Source organism: Camelus ferus, chromosome X (genome assembly GCF_009834535.1).
Source record: "Camelus ferus isolate YT-003-E chromosome X, BCGSAC_Cfer_1.0, whole genome shotgun sequence".
NCBI lineage: Eukaryota > Metazoa > Chordata > Mammalia > Artiodactyla > Camelidae > Camelus > Camelus ferus.
Genome location: NC_045732.1, coordinates 54784759 through 54803241, shown reverse-complemented (window position 1 = coordinate 54803241; position 18483 = coordinate 54784759).

The window sequence follows — 18483 nt, the reverse complement described above, 5'->3', positions numbered from 1 at the left end:
CCTTACATCAAACAGTTCCTTTAATTGAAACCAAAACATAATATATTTCCTAAGTATAATACCAGTGATATGGGTCAATATTAAAAAGGCAAAATATCACCTGAAACAAGTTTTCAGTCATATTTATACTCTTTTCTCTGTTTATCCTTTCCATATCAGAATTTTAAAGGTGAAACTACCATTCACCAAAGGCCTGTGAGCATATCCACTATCTTATGGAGAATGAATCAGATCTCCCAAGTACTCATCATGGGACATGAGAGATCTGCATCAATTAAAAATTTCGAATGCAATTATTAACTTAGAGGCACATATTTAGATGCATCAAGGAATATCTAAGCCAAAATGATTCTCCTCTGTCAAAACTTAAAGGGAATGAAGACTTGATAATACTTAAGAATGCTCATTGAAATACTTTCATAGACCACTCAGAAACTAAGTGAGCCATGGCTGTTGGTCTTGAAATAACCACTGAACATATTTGTAAAAAATATAAGAACAAAACATCCCTCACCAAATAATTGAACTATCAGCTTAAAAGAAAATTTTGATTTATTTAAAAGAAAAATTTATGAAGAGGTAGAAAATTTGCTATCCAGTAGCAGCAGAGTAATTTCAACTTTATTACCTAGTCTTAGGAAAAAAACTTAATCTTGCTGACAGTTGGCTTACTAATCTGTAAAACAGGAAGGATAATAACTATCTATCTTACCTCAAAGACTATTCATTGAGAGTCTGCTTTATGACAGTCAATGGACATATGCGTGTGTGTGTAATTATATGCATGTTCTAATTTAAATTCACAATAACCCTAAGAGTTTGGTATTATAAGCCCAAAAAGTAGATGGGGAAATCAAGTGATATCAAATGATTTATCCAAGTCATATATGTGATAAAAGGTAGAGGCAGGATTTGACCCTTTATTTGCTGTACTTCAAAGATTATACCTTGACCACTGTACAATACTGTCTCTCTTGATGTACAAGAAAGTGCCTATAAAACTATAATAACCTATACCAATATAAGGTTGTATCATCATTATTATATTTAAATCTCAGATAAATAAAAGTGCAGTTCTTCTAGCCAGTGGAGAGGATGAGGCAGGATCACTGGACTGGATGATATGACTTTTTTAAGCTCTGGAAGTCTTTAGTTGGATATATATAATGATCTGTTTATTTGTGTGATTTGATTATTGTAATGTAGAAAGAATTATTTCCGTCAGCCATCTATCTCTTTGCTTTTTGATGAAGGAATAAGGGCAAAGTCCATGTTCTTTACTGTCTGACCTCATCTATGACATATAGCATGTGTCCTGTAATGATATTTGGACCAAACCCCAAAGGAGTAAATATTGTTTCACTATAATTGAAGAATTTCAGACTCTTAGAACAGTAAAGAATTGAGAGAGCATCAAATATATCTTCCCACATTATTCAGATATTTTTATTCTAAAATGAAACATAAAATAGAGAATAATTCAGTTATATTCTCCAAAAATTTTATTTGGAAATGCCAAAAGCAATATTTTGTGTATTAGCTCACTTAGCTTCTGAGTGGTCTATGAAAGTATTTATTATTCACTATACCTATGGACACTTTGGTACATTGTGCTGTAATGTAGCTCTCAGGAAAAGAAGCAAAACATCACATTGATCCAAGCAGCAGCAGCAGGATCAGGAGTAATACCACGTGTGTCAGGGTTGGGAGTCCTGCTAGGATTCATGGGGCTCAGCATATAGTTGTACTCATGGCTAAGATTATTAAATTAGTAAGAATATACAGTAGAATCATAAGATAAAATGATACAGGCAGATTCTGGAGGAGTCCATGTACAGGCATCTTTATGCTCTCTCCATCCTATGAGGGATCACACAGAGCACATTCCACTACCAGCAACAAAAATGCAACAACATGTGTATGATGTTTCTGTCCAAGGGGGCCCTTTAGAAGCTTAGAACACAAGGATTTTTACTGGCGATTTGTCACATAGCCATCCTCTGCCTAGTACATATCAAATTTTCAGATTCCCAGAAGGAAATCAGTTGTTCAGCATAACCACATTGTTGGTATAAACACTGTAAGTACAGTAAGCTACTTATCACCACTTAGTGTAAAGAGAAAAGCCAATTTTCCAGACTCCAGCCAGGGCCCAACCTTGCAATAAGGTTTTTCTAAGAAAAGCAGTCTCAATTCTGCTGAGTTAACTTTTTTTCACACCACCACTGCCCAAATGGGGCTCCTTTCTAACATTAAGTGAAAGCAAATTTAAGTGTACCTGCAAAATACCATACAAAAATATGTATCTTGCACATAGCATCTGAATGACTGAGAGGTATGGTATAGGTAGTAGCATTTAAGACAGGCAACAAGTCTCTCTGCTGGAGGATGATTTTACTTACAGTTAACAACATCTGAAGAAATTTAATCTTATTTCTTAGTATTAGTAAAGTTTCCTGTTAGGCTCAAGCATTGCAAAGTGCCTATTTTCTTAAATCTTGAACTAAATCAGGTCTGGGAACCATATTCAGGTCACTGATGATATACCACAAAGTTCAATTTGGTAGTGAATAAGGAAGGTACTTTTGAGGAAAAAAACCAGAATTATAGGTTAGAAAAATCTATCATGTTAATAAGCCAGTACTAGAAATTTTACATTTTCTTCCTATCAATGTCTCTCCAAATTTCCTGACTATAATGATAAGAATCTTTTGTTAAAAATATAGATTCATACGACCATTTCACTTGAAGATTTTGAATAGATACTGCAGCATTATGGGCACAGTTACCGCTTTTGAAACCAACTTTCTGCATTCACAATTTAGCTCTGACACTTAAGGGCTGTGTAACTAAAGGTAAATTAAACAAACTCTGTGTGCCTCAGTTCTCTCATGTATAAAATGGAGACATTAATAGAATCTTACTTCATAGGAATGTTGTGTAAGTTAAAGGAGTCAATATATGTAAAACAGTTGGGGGAGGTGAGTAAAATATATAGGCCTTTTAGAAAAAGTTTGAACTTAAATTACAGTTTAAAACAAGTAGATATAATTATGGGTTTGCATATATGAACCTCATGGTGACCACAAATCAAAAACCTATAATAAACAAAAATTAAAAAGAAATAAATCCAAGCAATACAACTAAAGAGAATCATTAAACCACAATGGGAGAAACAAAAAGAAGAAATGAATAGAGGAGAACTACTAAAGCAACTGGAAGACATGCAATAAAATGTCAATAAGCACATAACTATCAACAATTACTTTAGATGTCAATGAACTAAATGTCAAAAGACATAGGGTGGCTGATTGGATAAAAATAAAATAAAAAAAAATCCTCATCAATATGCTGCCTATAAGAGACTCACTTCAGGGTTAAAGACATGCACAAACTTAAAATGAATGAATAGAAAATGATATTTCATGCAAAAGGAAATGACAAGAAAGTGGGGTTAGCAATACTCACATCAGAAAACATGAACTTTAGAACAAAGACTATAACAAAAGACAAAAAAAGGCATTATATTCTATAATGATAAAAGGGTTAATACAAGAAGAAGATATTATACTTGTTAAAATAATCACACCCAATAGAGGAGCACCTAACTATATAAAGGAAATACTAACAGACACAAAGTTAGAATTTAACAATAATACAATAACAGTGGGGGACATTTAACATTCCACTGACATCAACAGACAGAGCATCCAGACAGAAAAATCAATAAGGTAAAAGTGGTCTTAAATGTCACAATAGATCACTTGGACTTGATAGATATCTACAGGACATTCTATCCTCAAACAGCAGCATACACGTTCTTTTCAATTGCAGATGGAATATTATCCAGGATAGATCACATAGTAGGCCACAAAATTCTCAACAAATTTAAGAGGATAGAAACTATATCACACATTTTTTTCCTGACCACAATGATATGAAATTAGAAATCAAAAATAGAAAGCAAATCAGGAAAAGAACAAACTTGTGGAGACTAAAAAACATGATATTAAAAAAATGATGAAATAAAAAAGGAAATGATAAAATACCTCAAGACAGATAAAAATGGAAACACAACTTATCAAAATCTATACATGCAGCAAAAGCAGTTCTAAGAAGAAAGTTTATGAGACAAGCCTTCCTGAAGGAATAAGAAAAATCTAAAATAAACAACCTATTCTGCCACCTAAAAGAATTCAAAAAAGAAGAACAAAGCCCAAACTCAGCAGAAGGAAAGAAATCATAAAGATCAGAGGGGAAATAAAGTTGAGATTTAAAAAAATAGAAAAGATCAATGAAACCAAAAGCTGTTTTTTTTTCTAAATAAGCAAAATTGATAAACATTTAAACAGGTTCACAAAAAGAAAAGAAAGAGGACCCATATAAAAAAGTAAGAAATGAAAGAGGAGAAATAACAACCAATACCACAGAGGTACAAAAAATCATAAAAGAATACTATGAATAGCTACATGCCAAGAAATTGGAGAACCTAGAAGAAATGGACCAATTTCTAGAAACATACAACCTACCAAGACTGAATCAAGAAGAAACAGAAAATTTGAACAGACCAATCACTAGAAATAAAATTTAATTTTTAATGAAATAACTCCAAGCAAACAAAATCCAGGACTGGGGTGCTTAATAGGGGAATTCTACAAAACATATAAGGAACTAATACCTATCTTTCTCAAACTACTCTAAAAAAATGGAAGCTGAGGCTACACTCCCAAATTCATCCTATGAGGCCACCATTACCTTGATACCATAATCTGACAAAGACACTACAAAAAAAAAAAAAAAGGAAATTTACAGATGCAAATAATCTCAACAAAATATTAGCTAACTGAATCCAACAATATATAGGAAGATCATACAGCATGATACAGTGGGATTTATTCTAGGGTCACAAGGATGGTTCAACATTCACAGATCAACCAGTGAGATAACCACATTAACAAAAAGAAGGATAAAAATCACATGATCATCTCAATAGACACAGAAAAAAGCATTTGTCAAAATTCAACATCCACTCATAATAGAAATTCTCATCAAAATGGGTGTTGAGGGGACATACATCAACATAATAAAGGCCATTTAAGACAAACTCACAGACATTATACTCAGTGGTGAAAAGCTGAAAGACTTTCTGCTAAATTCAGGAACAAGAAAAGGATGCCTACTCTCACAACTCCTATTTTATATAGTACTGGAAGTGTTAGCCACAGCAATTAGACAAGAATAAGAAATAAAATTTATCTAAACTGAAAGGAAAGAGGTAAAACTATCATTGCAGATGACATGATACTTCATATAGAAACCCTGAAGTCTCCACCCAAAAACTATTGGAACTAATAAATGAATAAATTAATTGCACTCAGTTGCATAATACAAGATTCATATACAGAAGTCTTTTGCATTTCTATACACTAATAATTAAATATTAGAAAGAGAAAGTATAAAAGGAAACAATCCCATCAAAAAGGATAAAATACCTGGGAATAAACTAAATTGGTAAAGGATCTATTCTCTGAAAACTATAAAACGTTGATGAAGAAAGTTGAAGATGATTCAAAGAAATGGAAAGATAACCTGTGTTCTTGGATTGGAAGAATTAATATTGTTAAAATGTCCATTCATACATACATTTTGCAAAGAACTAGAAAAGCAACCCCAAAATTCTTATGGAAACAAACAAAGGCCCTGAATAGCCAAAGCAATCTGGAGAAAGAACAAAGCTGGAGGTATGACAATTCTTGATTTAAATATATTACAAAGCTATAGTAATTAAAACTATGTGATATAGACATAAAACAGACACATAGACCAATGGAACAGAATCAAGAACCCCGAAATAAATCCATGCATTTTTGGTCAACTAATATTTGACAAGGGAGCCAATAATACTCAATGGGGAAAGGATAATCTCTTCAACAAATGTTTTGAGAAAACTGGATATTTATATACAAAAGAATGAAATGGACCCTTATACCACTCACAAAAATTAACTCAAAATGGATTAAGGACTTAAATGTAAGACCTGAAACCATAATCCCCTAGAAGGATATATAGGGGAAAAGCTCCTTGATATTGGTCTTGACAACAGTCTTTTGGATGTGACATCAAAAGCATAAGCAACAAAAGCAAAAATCAACAAGTGGTACCACAACAAACTACAAAGCTTCTGCAAAGCAAAAGAATCAACAGAATGAAAAGGTGAAGCATGGAATGGGTAAAATGACTGCAAATTATACATCTGAATACCATAAATATGATATGAATTAATGTCCAAATATATGAAGAATCCATATAACACAATGGCAAAAAAACTCTGAGTTACCTATTTTAAAAGGTAAAGGCTCCAAATAGACATTTTCTAAAGAAGATATACAGATGGCCAACAGGTACATGAAAAGATGCTCAACATCACTAATCAGGGAAATGTAATCATCAGTGAAATAAGTCAGACAGAAAGACAAATATTGCATGATTACACTTATATATGGAATCTAATAAGGGGGAACTCATAGAAACAGAGTAGAATGGTAGTTAGCAGGGGTTGGGGTTGTGGGAAATGGAAAGAGATTGTCAAAGGATACAAACTTCCAGTATAAGAAGAATAAATTCTGGGGATCTAATGTACAACTTGGTGATTTTGACAATAATACTGTATTATATACTACAAAATTGCTAAGAGAATAGATTTGAAATATTCTCACCACAAAAAAGAAATTGTAATTATGTGACCTGATGGAGCTGTTAGCTAACATTGTTTTGCAATATATAAGTTTATCAAATCAACACATACACCTTAAACTTACACAATGTTACATGACAATTATATCTCAATAATACTAGACACAAAACAAAAGAAATCAAATAGACTTTGTATGAAGGGTAAAATTTCAGAGGTAATCCCTCCCAAATGGAAATAGAAATGTGTATAACTTCCAAAGTAGTAAAGTAAAAATATGGAATTAAAAAAAATCTTAATCAATCAAAAAAGCAATAAAGGAGAAAAAATTAAAAAATCAGAAAAAAAAGAAACACAAAATAAAAGTACAAATAAATCCTATGCAGATGGCCTAAAAACTCCCCACTTAAGGGAAAGAAGGTCAAATTGAATTTGAAAAACATAGAGTTAGACTCTCTAGACTCATATTGCCACAATCTTTTGTGATATAACTTACATGATTATCAACAGGTACACTAAAAAGTGCTAGATTGGCTATTACCAAAAAAACAATAGATAACAAAACCTGGCAAGAATGTGGAAAAAGGGAACACTTGTGCACTGGAATGCAAATTAGCATAGCTACTATGGAAAACAGTATGGAGGTTTCTCAAAACTTAAAAATAAAACTACCATATGATCCAGCAATCCCATTTCTGGGTATGGATTTAAAGGAAATGAGATCACTATCTTGTAGAGACATCTGTACCCCATGTTCACTGCAGCATTATTCACAATAGCCAAGATGTGGAAACAATCTAAATGTGTATTAACATATGAATGGATAAAGCAAATATGATATATATTATCTTACACAAATGATATACACACACACAATGGAATATTATTCAGTCATAAAAAGGAGGAAATCTTGTCATTTGCAACAACATGGATGTAAGTTGAGGGCATATATTTAAGTGAAATACATGAGACAGAGAAAGACAAATATTATGACTTCACTTATATATGGAATCCAAAAAAGCTAAACTCATAGAGACAGAGTAGATTGGTGGTTGCCAGGGCTGAGGGATAGGGGAAATGAGGAGATTTGGTCAAATGGTACTAACTTCCAGTCATAAGAGGAATAAGAGGATTAAGTTCTGAAAATCTAATGTATAGCTTGTGACTCCATACTAACAATAATATATCACATACTTGAAAATTGTTAAGAGAGTAGATCTTAAAAATTCTCACCATAAGAGCAATAAAATGATAATTATATGAAATGGAATAAATGGAAAAGTTTTCTGTTTCAAAAGACTTCTTAAGAGAATGAAAAGACATCTCATAAAATGGAGAAAACATTTGCAAATTATATCTAAAATAAATTACTTGTATCCAAAATATGCAAAGGACTGTTACAATTCAATAAGGAAAAGACAAATGATCCAATTTAAAAATGGGCAAATAATTTGAATGAATGGAAATTTATTTATTTAATAAATAAACATATGAAAAGATGCTCAACATCATTAGTCATTAAGGAAATCAAAATCAAAATCACAATGAGATATCACTTCATATTACTGATGACTATATAACAAAAGAAGCACAATCACAAGTGTTGGCAAAGAAGTAGAGAAACTGGAGCCCTAACACACTGCTGGTGGGAAAGTAAAATGAGATAGCTACATCAGAAAACAGTTTGGTAGTTCCTCAAGATGTTAAACATAGATTTTCCATATGACTCAGCTATTTTCTCCTAGGTATTACCAAGAGAAATAAAAACATATCTGCATCTGCACACAAAAATCTTGTCTATGAATGTTCACAATAATATTATTCATAATAGCTAAAAAATGTAAACAACGCAAATCTCCATCAACTGATGGGTGGATGCATAAAGAAAATGTGGTATATCCAGACTTCATACAATGTAATATTATTCAGAAATAAAAAGAATAAAGAATGAATTTATACTAAAACATAAGTAAACTTTGAAAACATTGTGTTAAGTGAAAGAAGTCAGTCACAAAATTTCACATGGGGATATGTGTTATGTTGCCACATATTGGGTATGGTGTTTCATTTTGGGGTGATAAAAATGTTTTAAAATTATATTGCTGCACAGTTCTGTGAATATACTAAAATCCATTGAACTGTATAGTTTCATGGAAAGAATTTTATATGTGACATATCTCAATAAAACTGTTAAAACATACCAGCTTAAAAAAAATAAAAAAATCTTTTTTTATTTGAAAAAGAAAAGATATAAAAAAAGATGAATGAAAATTGAGCTATACATTGCTTCCTTTAAACAATAACCTTTAAATTATATGAAGATATTTAATTTCTCCATTACATAAAAGCTATTATTTTCAGATAATGAATGCTGCTGGGTACAATTATATTTCCTTCTATGGTGATCTTAATTTATCAATAGTGTCACTCAAATGGAATCTTAATTTCTAAGCCATCATCACTTATTATGTAAGATAAAATTGTCACATTACTGGCATCAAGATCTTCAGTGGTTTTAAAGGAATATGATAGTTAAGTCAATTCAATATGCAGGGGAATCTACTTCATTTCAATCTTCCTGTAAGCATCTGAAAAATCATAGAATAATATGTGCAAATAATACCTATTATATTCTGCACTAATTTTTGATACTCTGAACATAATTCTGAAGGTGAAATTATAGCACCATATTTTAAATCAAACATGAAAGGAACACTTTAAACTAAAAAATTAGTTGGTTTAAAAAGGATTTATTACCTCATTCAGGGCCAAGATGGCGGAGTAGAAGGATGCTCATAGCTCACCCTCTCCCACAAATACACCAAAACTCACATCCATGGACCCACCCAGCCAACCAGAGCACCTGCTGAACTCCAACAGAACATTGCCCTCTTCAAAACACAGAGATGCCAAAAATCTGGTAGGAGAAAAGGAAAAAAGAAAGAAGAAAAAGCAAAACAGTGCAGGACCAGTCCCATGGGGAGGGAGCAGCAAAGGAGGAATAGCACTAGTTCGCTAGTTCGCTGAATCTCCCTCTCTCTAACAGAGGTCAGCGGGACGGAGAGGGAACCTCTGAGGCTCAGATCTGTAGGGAGCACCCCTTGACTGACAAAACTAAGTTAAATGGGCACAAAGGGTCCCTGTAAAACCCAGCCTGAGATGCAAGCTGGCAGCTGGGGGATGGACAGGCTGCCTGAGTTGGGCAGAGGACTGGAGCAGCTGCACTGAGGCAACCCTGGGGGACTGCAGGGTGCTGTGTGCTGTGGCTGGGAGGGGATACACAGCAGAACAACCTGGGTCCCCCATAAATTATGGGAGAAAAAAGCAAAGCAACACTGCTGGTGTTCCCTGGGGGGAGGGGTGCTATAGCCTTTGTCTCCTCAGACCCATGGCACCATTACTGGCACTTCTCAGGAGAAGAGAGGCGGGACACAGCCACAGCTCCCATATCCTCCTGTGTGCAGTGCCCAGGCAGGGGCGGGGCCGAGACCTGAGTCTGAACCTGGGGTCTCCACAAGCTCCTAGGCAGGACTGAGATTTGTTTACAGCTGGGGCAGATAGGATCTTTCTGCCCTGGTACCTCAGAGAACTTGTGCTGTCAAAACAAACAAGGAGCTGAGTTTTGATATGGAGCAGGGGCAGGGCTGTTCTACAGTCTTCCTCGAACCCACCTACGGAGCACAGATCCAAGGTGGAGCAGGCAGCTGCATAGAGAAGGATAGTAACCAGTGTTGAGAGAGGGCAGGTGGCCACCTGCCTTCCTGGCAGGAATGCAGCACTTGACCGTGGTGCTGGGAGGGGGTGCGATCCACCCACCTACCTAGCCTGAGCTCAGCATCTGAGTGCGGCATAGGGAGGGGGAGTGACCTGCATGCACACCGTGTAGAGTGCAGCACCTGAACCAGCGTTGGGAGGGGGCATGATCTGCTTGCCGACAGGCACTGGAAGCAGCACAGACGAGGGCAGCAATGGAGGACCTCTGGAAAAAGCAAGCTGAGTTCGCAAAACAGGATGAAGACAGAAAGACCTCTCAATAAAATCATTAAGAGTGCACAGTCTCCACGAGAACACATCCATTTTTAAAAATCTTTTCTTTATCTGCTCTATTTTCTATTACATTTTTAATCTTCACTTTTAAAGAATTGTATATGTCTACAGTTTTAATCAGTTTTAATTTTTTTAAAAAAATCGTTTTATTATTACTATTTTCAAAAATCCACCTTATTTTATTCTTATTTCTCTTGGTTTTGATCTCCTGTAATTGAATATAGAGAGGTTTAAAAAATTGTTTTTTGATTTTTTCTCCTTCTTTTAAGATTTTCAAAAGATGTTTTAACTCGATTGCTATTATGCTTCAACTTGTTCTTCTATTATTGATTATACACTGTTTTCAAACCTTTTTTCTCCCTTCTTTTGATGTTCTCTCTTGTTTTATCTTCTTTTAAAGTTCTTTTGTTATTGATTATACACAGGTTTCAAATTTTGTTTTTTGATCTTTTCTAATTTTTTTAAGGTTTTTAAAAGACAACTTAATTCAATTGCTATTCTGCTTCAACTTGCTCTTCTATTATTCATTATACACTGTTTTCAAACTTTTTTTCCCTCCATCTTTTAAAATTCTCTCTATCTTTTTTTAAGTTTTATTACTGCATAGGCTTTAGACAGATAAATAAATAAACTCCTTAAGGACCACGATAGATAACTGATACTCCATAAGCCACAGTACCAGAGAGATACGAGCAATATGAAGAAGCAGAGAAACCACTCCCAATTAAAAGAACAAGAGAAATCCTCTGAAAGAATGATCAATGAAATAGACATGGATGGCCTACTAGATCAAGATTTCAAAAAAGGAGTGATCAAAGTGCTGAAGGAACGAAAAGAGATAGTGTTTAGAGATATGAAATATGTCAAAAATGAAATGGAAGCTATAAAGAAGAGCCAAGTAGAATTGGTAAGCCCATTGGCTGAGATGAGAGCTGACCTAAAGGCTGTACAAAGCAGGCTAGGTAATGCAGAGGAACGAATAAGTGACCTAGAAGATAGGACAACAGAAAGCACCCAATCAGAAGAGCTACAAGATAAACAAATAAAAAACAATGAAAACAATACAAGGGACCTATGGGATAATATAAAGTGTGCCAATCTACACATAATAGGGGTTCCAGAAGGGGAAGAAAGAACAAAGGGGATTGAAAAGGTTTTTGAAGAAGTCATGACTGAAAACTTCCCAAAACTAAAGAAGGAATCAGATATCCAAGTACAGGAGGCTCAGAGGGTCCCAAACAGGAAGAACCCAAATAGACCCACACCAAGACATATCATAATCAAGATGGCCAGAGTCAAGGATAAAGAAAGGATCTTAAAAGGCAGCAAATCAAAAATAAAGAGGGAGTTACAAGGGAACCCCCATAAGGCTCTCAGCTGATTTCTCTACACAAACACTACAGGCCAGAAGGGAGTGGCAAGATATATTCAAAGTCCTTAATGAAAAAAGATGCAGCCTAGGATACTTTATCCAGCAAGGCTATCCTTTAGAATAGAAGGAGAGATAAAGCACTTCATGGACAAGTAAAAACTAAAAGAGTTTAGCAACACTAAACCTATGCTAAAAGAAATATTGACAGATCTACTCTAAATAGAAAAGAGCAGGATGCTACAAAAATGAGAAACTTATAACTGGAAAGGAGATAACTGCCACGAATTATAAAAAGAATAAACACAAAATTGTAAAAGAAGACATCAAAATCATTAAGAGTGGGAGAGGGAAGCAATGAAAGCTGCTGTGGAAAACAGTATGGAGATTCCTCAAAAGACTAGGAATAGACTTATATGACCCAGGAATCCCACTCCTGGGCATATATCCAGAAGGAACCCTACTTCAAAATGACACCTGAATCCCAATGTTCATAGCAGCACTATTTACAAGAGCCAAGACATGGAAGTAGCCTAGATGTCCATTAACAGATGACTGAATAAAGAAGATGTGGTATATTTATATAATGGAATACAATTCAGCCACAAAAGCCAACAACATAATGCCATTTGCAGCAACATGGATGTTCCTGGAGAATGTCATTCAAAGTGAAGCAAGCCAGAAGAGAAAGAAAAATACCATATGAGATCTCTCATATGTGGAATCTAAACAAACAAACAAACAAACAAACAAAACATATATACAAAACAGAAACAGACTCATAGACATAGAATACAAACTTGTGGTTGCCAAGGGGGTGGGGGATGGGAAGGGACAGACTGGGATTCTAAAATGCAGAATACATAAACAAGATTATACTGTATAGCACAGGGAAAAATATACAAGATCTTGTGGTAGCTCATAGTGAAAACTAAAATGTGACAATGAATATATACATGTTATGTATGACTGAAAAATTGTGCTCTACCCTAGAATTTGACAAAACATTGTAAAATAACTATTACTCAATAAAAAATGTAAAAAGAAAAAGAAGGACATCTTATAATGGTTAAAGGAGTAATACAAGATGAGGATATTACACTCATTAATATATATGCACCCAATATAGGAGCACCTAAGTACATAAAACAATTACTAACAGAGATAAAGGGGGATATTGATGGGAATAAAATCATTGTTGGAGATTCTAACACCTTATTAACATCACTAGACAGGTCTTCCAAAGAGAAAATAAATAAGGTGACAGAGAAATTAAATAAAACAATACAAAAATTAGATTTCGTGGATATTTTCAGAGCATTACACCACCAAATATAGGATATACATTCTTTTCAAGTGCACATGGAACATTTTCTAGGATTGATCATGTACTTGGGTACAAAAGAAGCCTCAACAATTTTAAGAAGACAGAAATTATCTCAAGTATCTTTACTGACCACAATGCCATGAAACTAGAAATCAACTACAGAGAAACAAAGGAGAAAAAAAAGGAAAGCATGCAGATTAAACTATATGCTATTAAAAAACCAATGGGTCAATGATGAAATGAAAGTTGAGATTAAAAAATACCTTGAGACAAATGAATATGAAAACACAACCACACACAATTTGTGGGACTCAGCAAAGGCAGTGCTAAGAGGGAAGTTTATAGCGATACAGTCCTTCCTCTAAAAAGAAGAGCAATGTCAAATAAACAATCTAACCCACCAGCTAAAAAGAATTAGAAAAAGAAGAGCAAAAAAAAAATACTAAACTAAAAGTCAGCAGAAGGAAGGAAATAATAAAGATCAGGGAGGAAATAAATGAAATAGAGATTTAAAAAAACCATATAAAAAAATCAATCAAACCAAAAGCTGGGTTTTTGAAAAAGTAAATAAAATAGACAGACTTCTGGCTAAACTCACAAAGAAGAAAAAAGAGAGAGCACAAATTAGCAAAATAAGAAAGGATAATGTAGAAATTACAACAAATAACATAGAAATACAGACTATCATAAGAGAACATTATGAAAATCTATAGGGAGCCACAATGGATTACCTAGAGGACATGGATAAGTTTCTGGAAACATACGGTACAAGACTGAATCAAGAAGAAACTGACCACTTAAACAAACTGATCACTAGAAATGAAATTGAAATAGCAATAAAAACCTCCCTACAAATAAAAGTCCAAGACTGTACAGCTTCACAGGGGAATTCTATCAAACATACAAAGAAGAACTAATACCAGTCCCTTTCAAACTGGAAAAGGAGGGAATACTCCCAAACTCATTCTATGAAGCCATCATCACCCTGATACCAAAACCAGGGAAAAACACTACCAAAAAAGAGAATAATAGACCAATATCACTGATGAACGTAGATGCAAAATTCCTCACCAAAATATTAGCAAATAGAATCCAACAGCACATAAACAAGATTATACATCATGACCAAGTTGGGTTCATCCCAGGGACACAAGGGTGTTTCAACATATGCAAATCAGTCAATGTAGTATATCACATCAACAAGAGAAAAGACAAAAACCACATGATCATCTCACTAGATGCAGAAAAAGCATTTGATAAAATTCAACACCCACTTATGATAAAAACTCTCACCAAAGTGGGTATAGAAGGAACATATCTCAACATAATAAAAGCTATATACGACAAACCTACAGCCAGCATAGTACTCAATGGTGAAAAACTCAAAAGCTTCCCACTAAAACCTGGGACAAGACAAGGCTGCCCACTATCACCACTCCTATTCAACATAGTCTTGGAAGTCCTAGCCACAGCAATCAGACAAGAGAGAGAAATAAAAGGGATCCAAATTGGAAAAGAAGAGGTAAAAGTACAAGAACAAATCGAAGAATTCAGCAAGGTAGCAGGTTACAAGACTAACGTTCAAAAATCAGTTGCATTTCTTTACACTAATGATGAATCAACAGGAAAAGAAAGTAAAGAAACAATCCCCTTTAAAATAGCACTGAAAGAAATAAAATACCTAGGAATAAATCTAACCAAGGAGGTGAAAGGCTTATACACGGAAAACTATAAAACACTGATGAAGGAATTTAAAGAAGACATTAAAAAATGGGAAGATATCCCATGCTCCTTGATTAGAAGAATCAATATTGTTAAAATGGTCACACTGCCCAAGGCAATCTACAGATTTAATGCAATCCCTATCAAATTACCCAGGACATATTTCACAGAACTAGAACAAGTCATAATAAAATTTATATGGAACAACAAAAGACCTAGAATTGCCAAAACATTACTGAAGAAAAAGAAAGAGCCTGGCGGAGTAACTCACCCAGACTTCAGACAATACTATAGAGCTACAGTCATCAAGACAGCATGGTATTGGTACAAAAACAGACCTGTAGACCAATGGAACAGAATAGAGAGCCCAGAAATGAACCCACAAACTTTTGGTCAACTCATCTTCAACAAAGAAGGCAAGAATACACAGTGGAATGGACAGTCTCTTCAGCAAATGGTGTTGGGAAAACTGGACAGCAGCACGTAAATCAGTGAAGCTTGACCACCCCCTTACACCATACACAAAAATAAACTCAGAATGGACCAAAGACTTAAACATAAGACAAGATAAAATAAACCTCCTAGAAGAAAATATAGGCAAAACATTATCTCACATACATCTCAAAAATATTCTCCTAGGGAAGTGTACCCAAGCAATAGAAATAAAAGCAAGAAGAAACAAATGGGACCTAATTAAACTTACATGCTTCTGCACAGCACAGGAAAACATAAGTAAAACAAAAGGATAACCTATGGAATGGGAGAAAATTTTTGCAAATGAAACCGACAAAGGCTTGATCTCCAGAATATATAAGCAGCTCATACGACTCAATAAGAAAAAATAAACAACCCAATCCAAAAATGGGCAGAAGACCTAAACAAGCAGTTCTCCAAGGAAGACATACAAATGATCAAAAGGCACATGAAAAAATGCTCAATATCATTAATTATCAGAGAAATGCAAATCAAAACTACAATGAGGTATCACCTCACACCAGTCAGAATGGCCATCATTCAAAACTACACAAATGACAAATGCTCGAGAGGCTGTGGAGAAAGGGGAATCCTCCTACACTGCTGGTGGGAATGCAGTTTGGTACAGCCACTATGGAAAACAGTGTGGAGATTCCTCAAAAGACTAGGAATAGACTTACCTTGTGACCCAGGAATCCCACTCCTGGGCTTGTATCCAGAAGGAACCCTACTTCAGGATGACACCTGCACCCCAGTGTTCATAGCAGCACTATTTATAGTAGCCAAAACATGGAAACAGCCTAAATGTCCATCAACAGGTGACTGGATAAAGAAGAGGTGGTATATTTATACAATGGAATACTACTCAGCCATAAAAACCGACCACATAATGCCATTTGCAGCAACATGGATACTCCTGGAAAATGTCATTCTAAGTGAAGTAAGCCAGAAAGAGAAAGAAAAATGCCATATGAGATCGTTCATATGTGGAATCTAAAAAACAAACAACCACCAAACAACAAAAACAAAGCATAAATACAGGACAGAAATAGACTCATAGACAGAAAATACAGACTTGTGGTTGCCAGGAGGGCGGAGGGTGGTTAGGGATAGACTGGGACTTCAAAATTGTAGAATAGATAAACAAGATTATACTGTATAGCACAGGGAAATTTACACAGAACGTTATGGTAACTAACAGAGAAAAAAATGTGACAATGAGTGTGTATATGTCCATGGATGACTGAAAAATTGTGCTGAACACTGGAATTTGACACAACATTGTAAAATGATTATAAATCAATAGAAAGTGTTAAAAAAAAACCCAAAATAGTGTGTTACTGGCATAAGGATTGACTAATAGATAATAAAACAACAGAATGGCCAGAAACAGACCTTCAGTTACACATTCAATTTTTGACAAAAATATCAAAAAATCCAGTTTCAAAAAGTAAACTTTTCCACAAATGTTACAGAAACAACTTAATATCCATATAGAAAACACAATGATCTGTAACCCCTGTATTAAACCATACAGTAAAGAAAAACTTATTTTGAGATAGATCACGTGTGTAAATGTAAGAAATAAGAGTACATAGATGAAAGCATAAAAGAGTATCTTCACAACTTAGGTAGGCAAAATTTTACTAGACATGACAGAGAAAACAAAACCATAAAAGAAAAAAATGACACATTAGACTTCATCAAAATTAAAAACTGCTGGTCATCAAAGGATTCCATTAAGAAAATGAATGGGTAATCCCTACAATTGGAGAAAATACTCACCAATTAAATATCTGGCAAAGGACTGGAACTGGTGTTCCCTCTTGTTGAGGGGGTGCAACTGGGGCACAGGTATCAGGGATGACTCAGAATGAGCATTAGAGAACTTCTTGGGGTGAGAATAATATTCTATATCTTTACAGGGAGTTGTTGAATTAAACAGGTGTGTTGTATTTGTCAAAACTCAAAGAATGACACTTAAGGTTTGTTCATTTCCTTTTTATAAATTTTACCTATAAAACTGAACTAGAAACCAGCAGTGAAGTTTCATTAATGACATGAATACTGAAGTATTTGGGATGAAGTATACTGATTTCTGCAACTTACTTTGAAGTGCACGATAAAAAAATAAGATGGATTGGTGGGTAGATAGAGGGATAGATAGATGATGGATGTTTGATAAAGCAAATATAGTAAAATGTCATTTGTAGAATCTAGGTGGTATGGATATGGATGTTTACTGTATAATTCTGTCAACTTTCCTATATGTTTGAAAATTTACATAATCAAATGCTTAGGGAAAAAGTTAAGTCTCTACAGTGGCCCACTACCTATAAAACCTGCCCCCCTACTGCCGCCATCAATTTGCTCTTAGACCCCAGCTTTGATTACTCTACTTCCCACTCCCTTTCTCCTCCATATCTCACTCCAACCACATTGGTCTTCTTGTTATTTTTAGAATACTTAAGGCATGCACCTCTGTCATACTCTTTGTCTTTTATGTTCTCCACTTAGAACACACTTCTCCCAGGTAACCACAGGGTTGAAAGCCTGATCCCTCACCTTCTTCAGGTCTTTACTTAGTTCATCTTTTCATTGAGACATTCATTAACTTTCAACCCTTCTTGCCAGCACCTGATCTTATTTCTTCTTTTTATTTTTCTCTTTAACACTTATCACTATCTGACATACTACGTATTTCACTCATTTATTTGTTTATTCAAAGTCAGTGAGGGCAAAGATATGTGCTTATTTTGTTCCTAGTATATTGAACGGTCCATTGCACATAATGTGTGTTCAGTAAATATTTGTTGAGTGAATGAATTAGAGTTGTAAAAGAGCTGAATAATT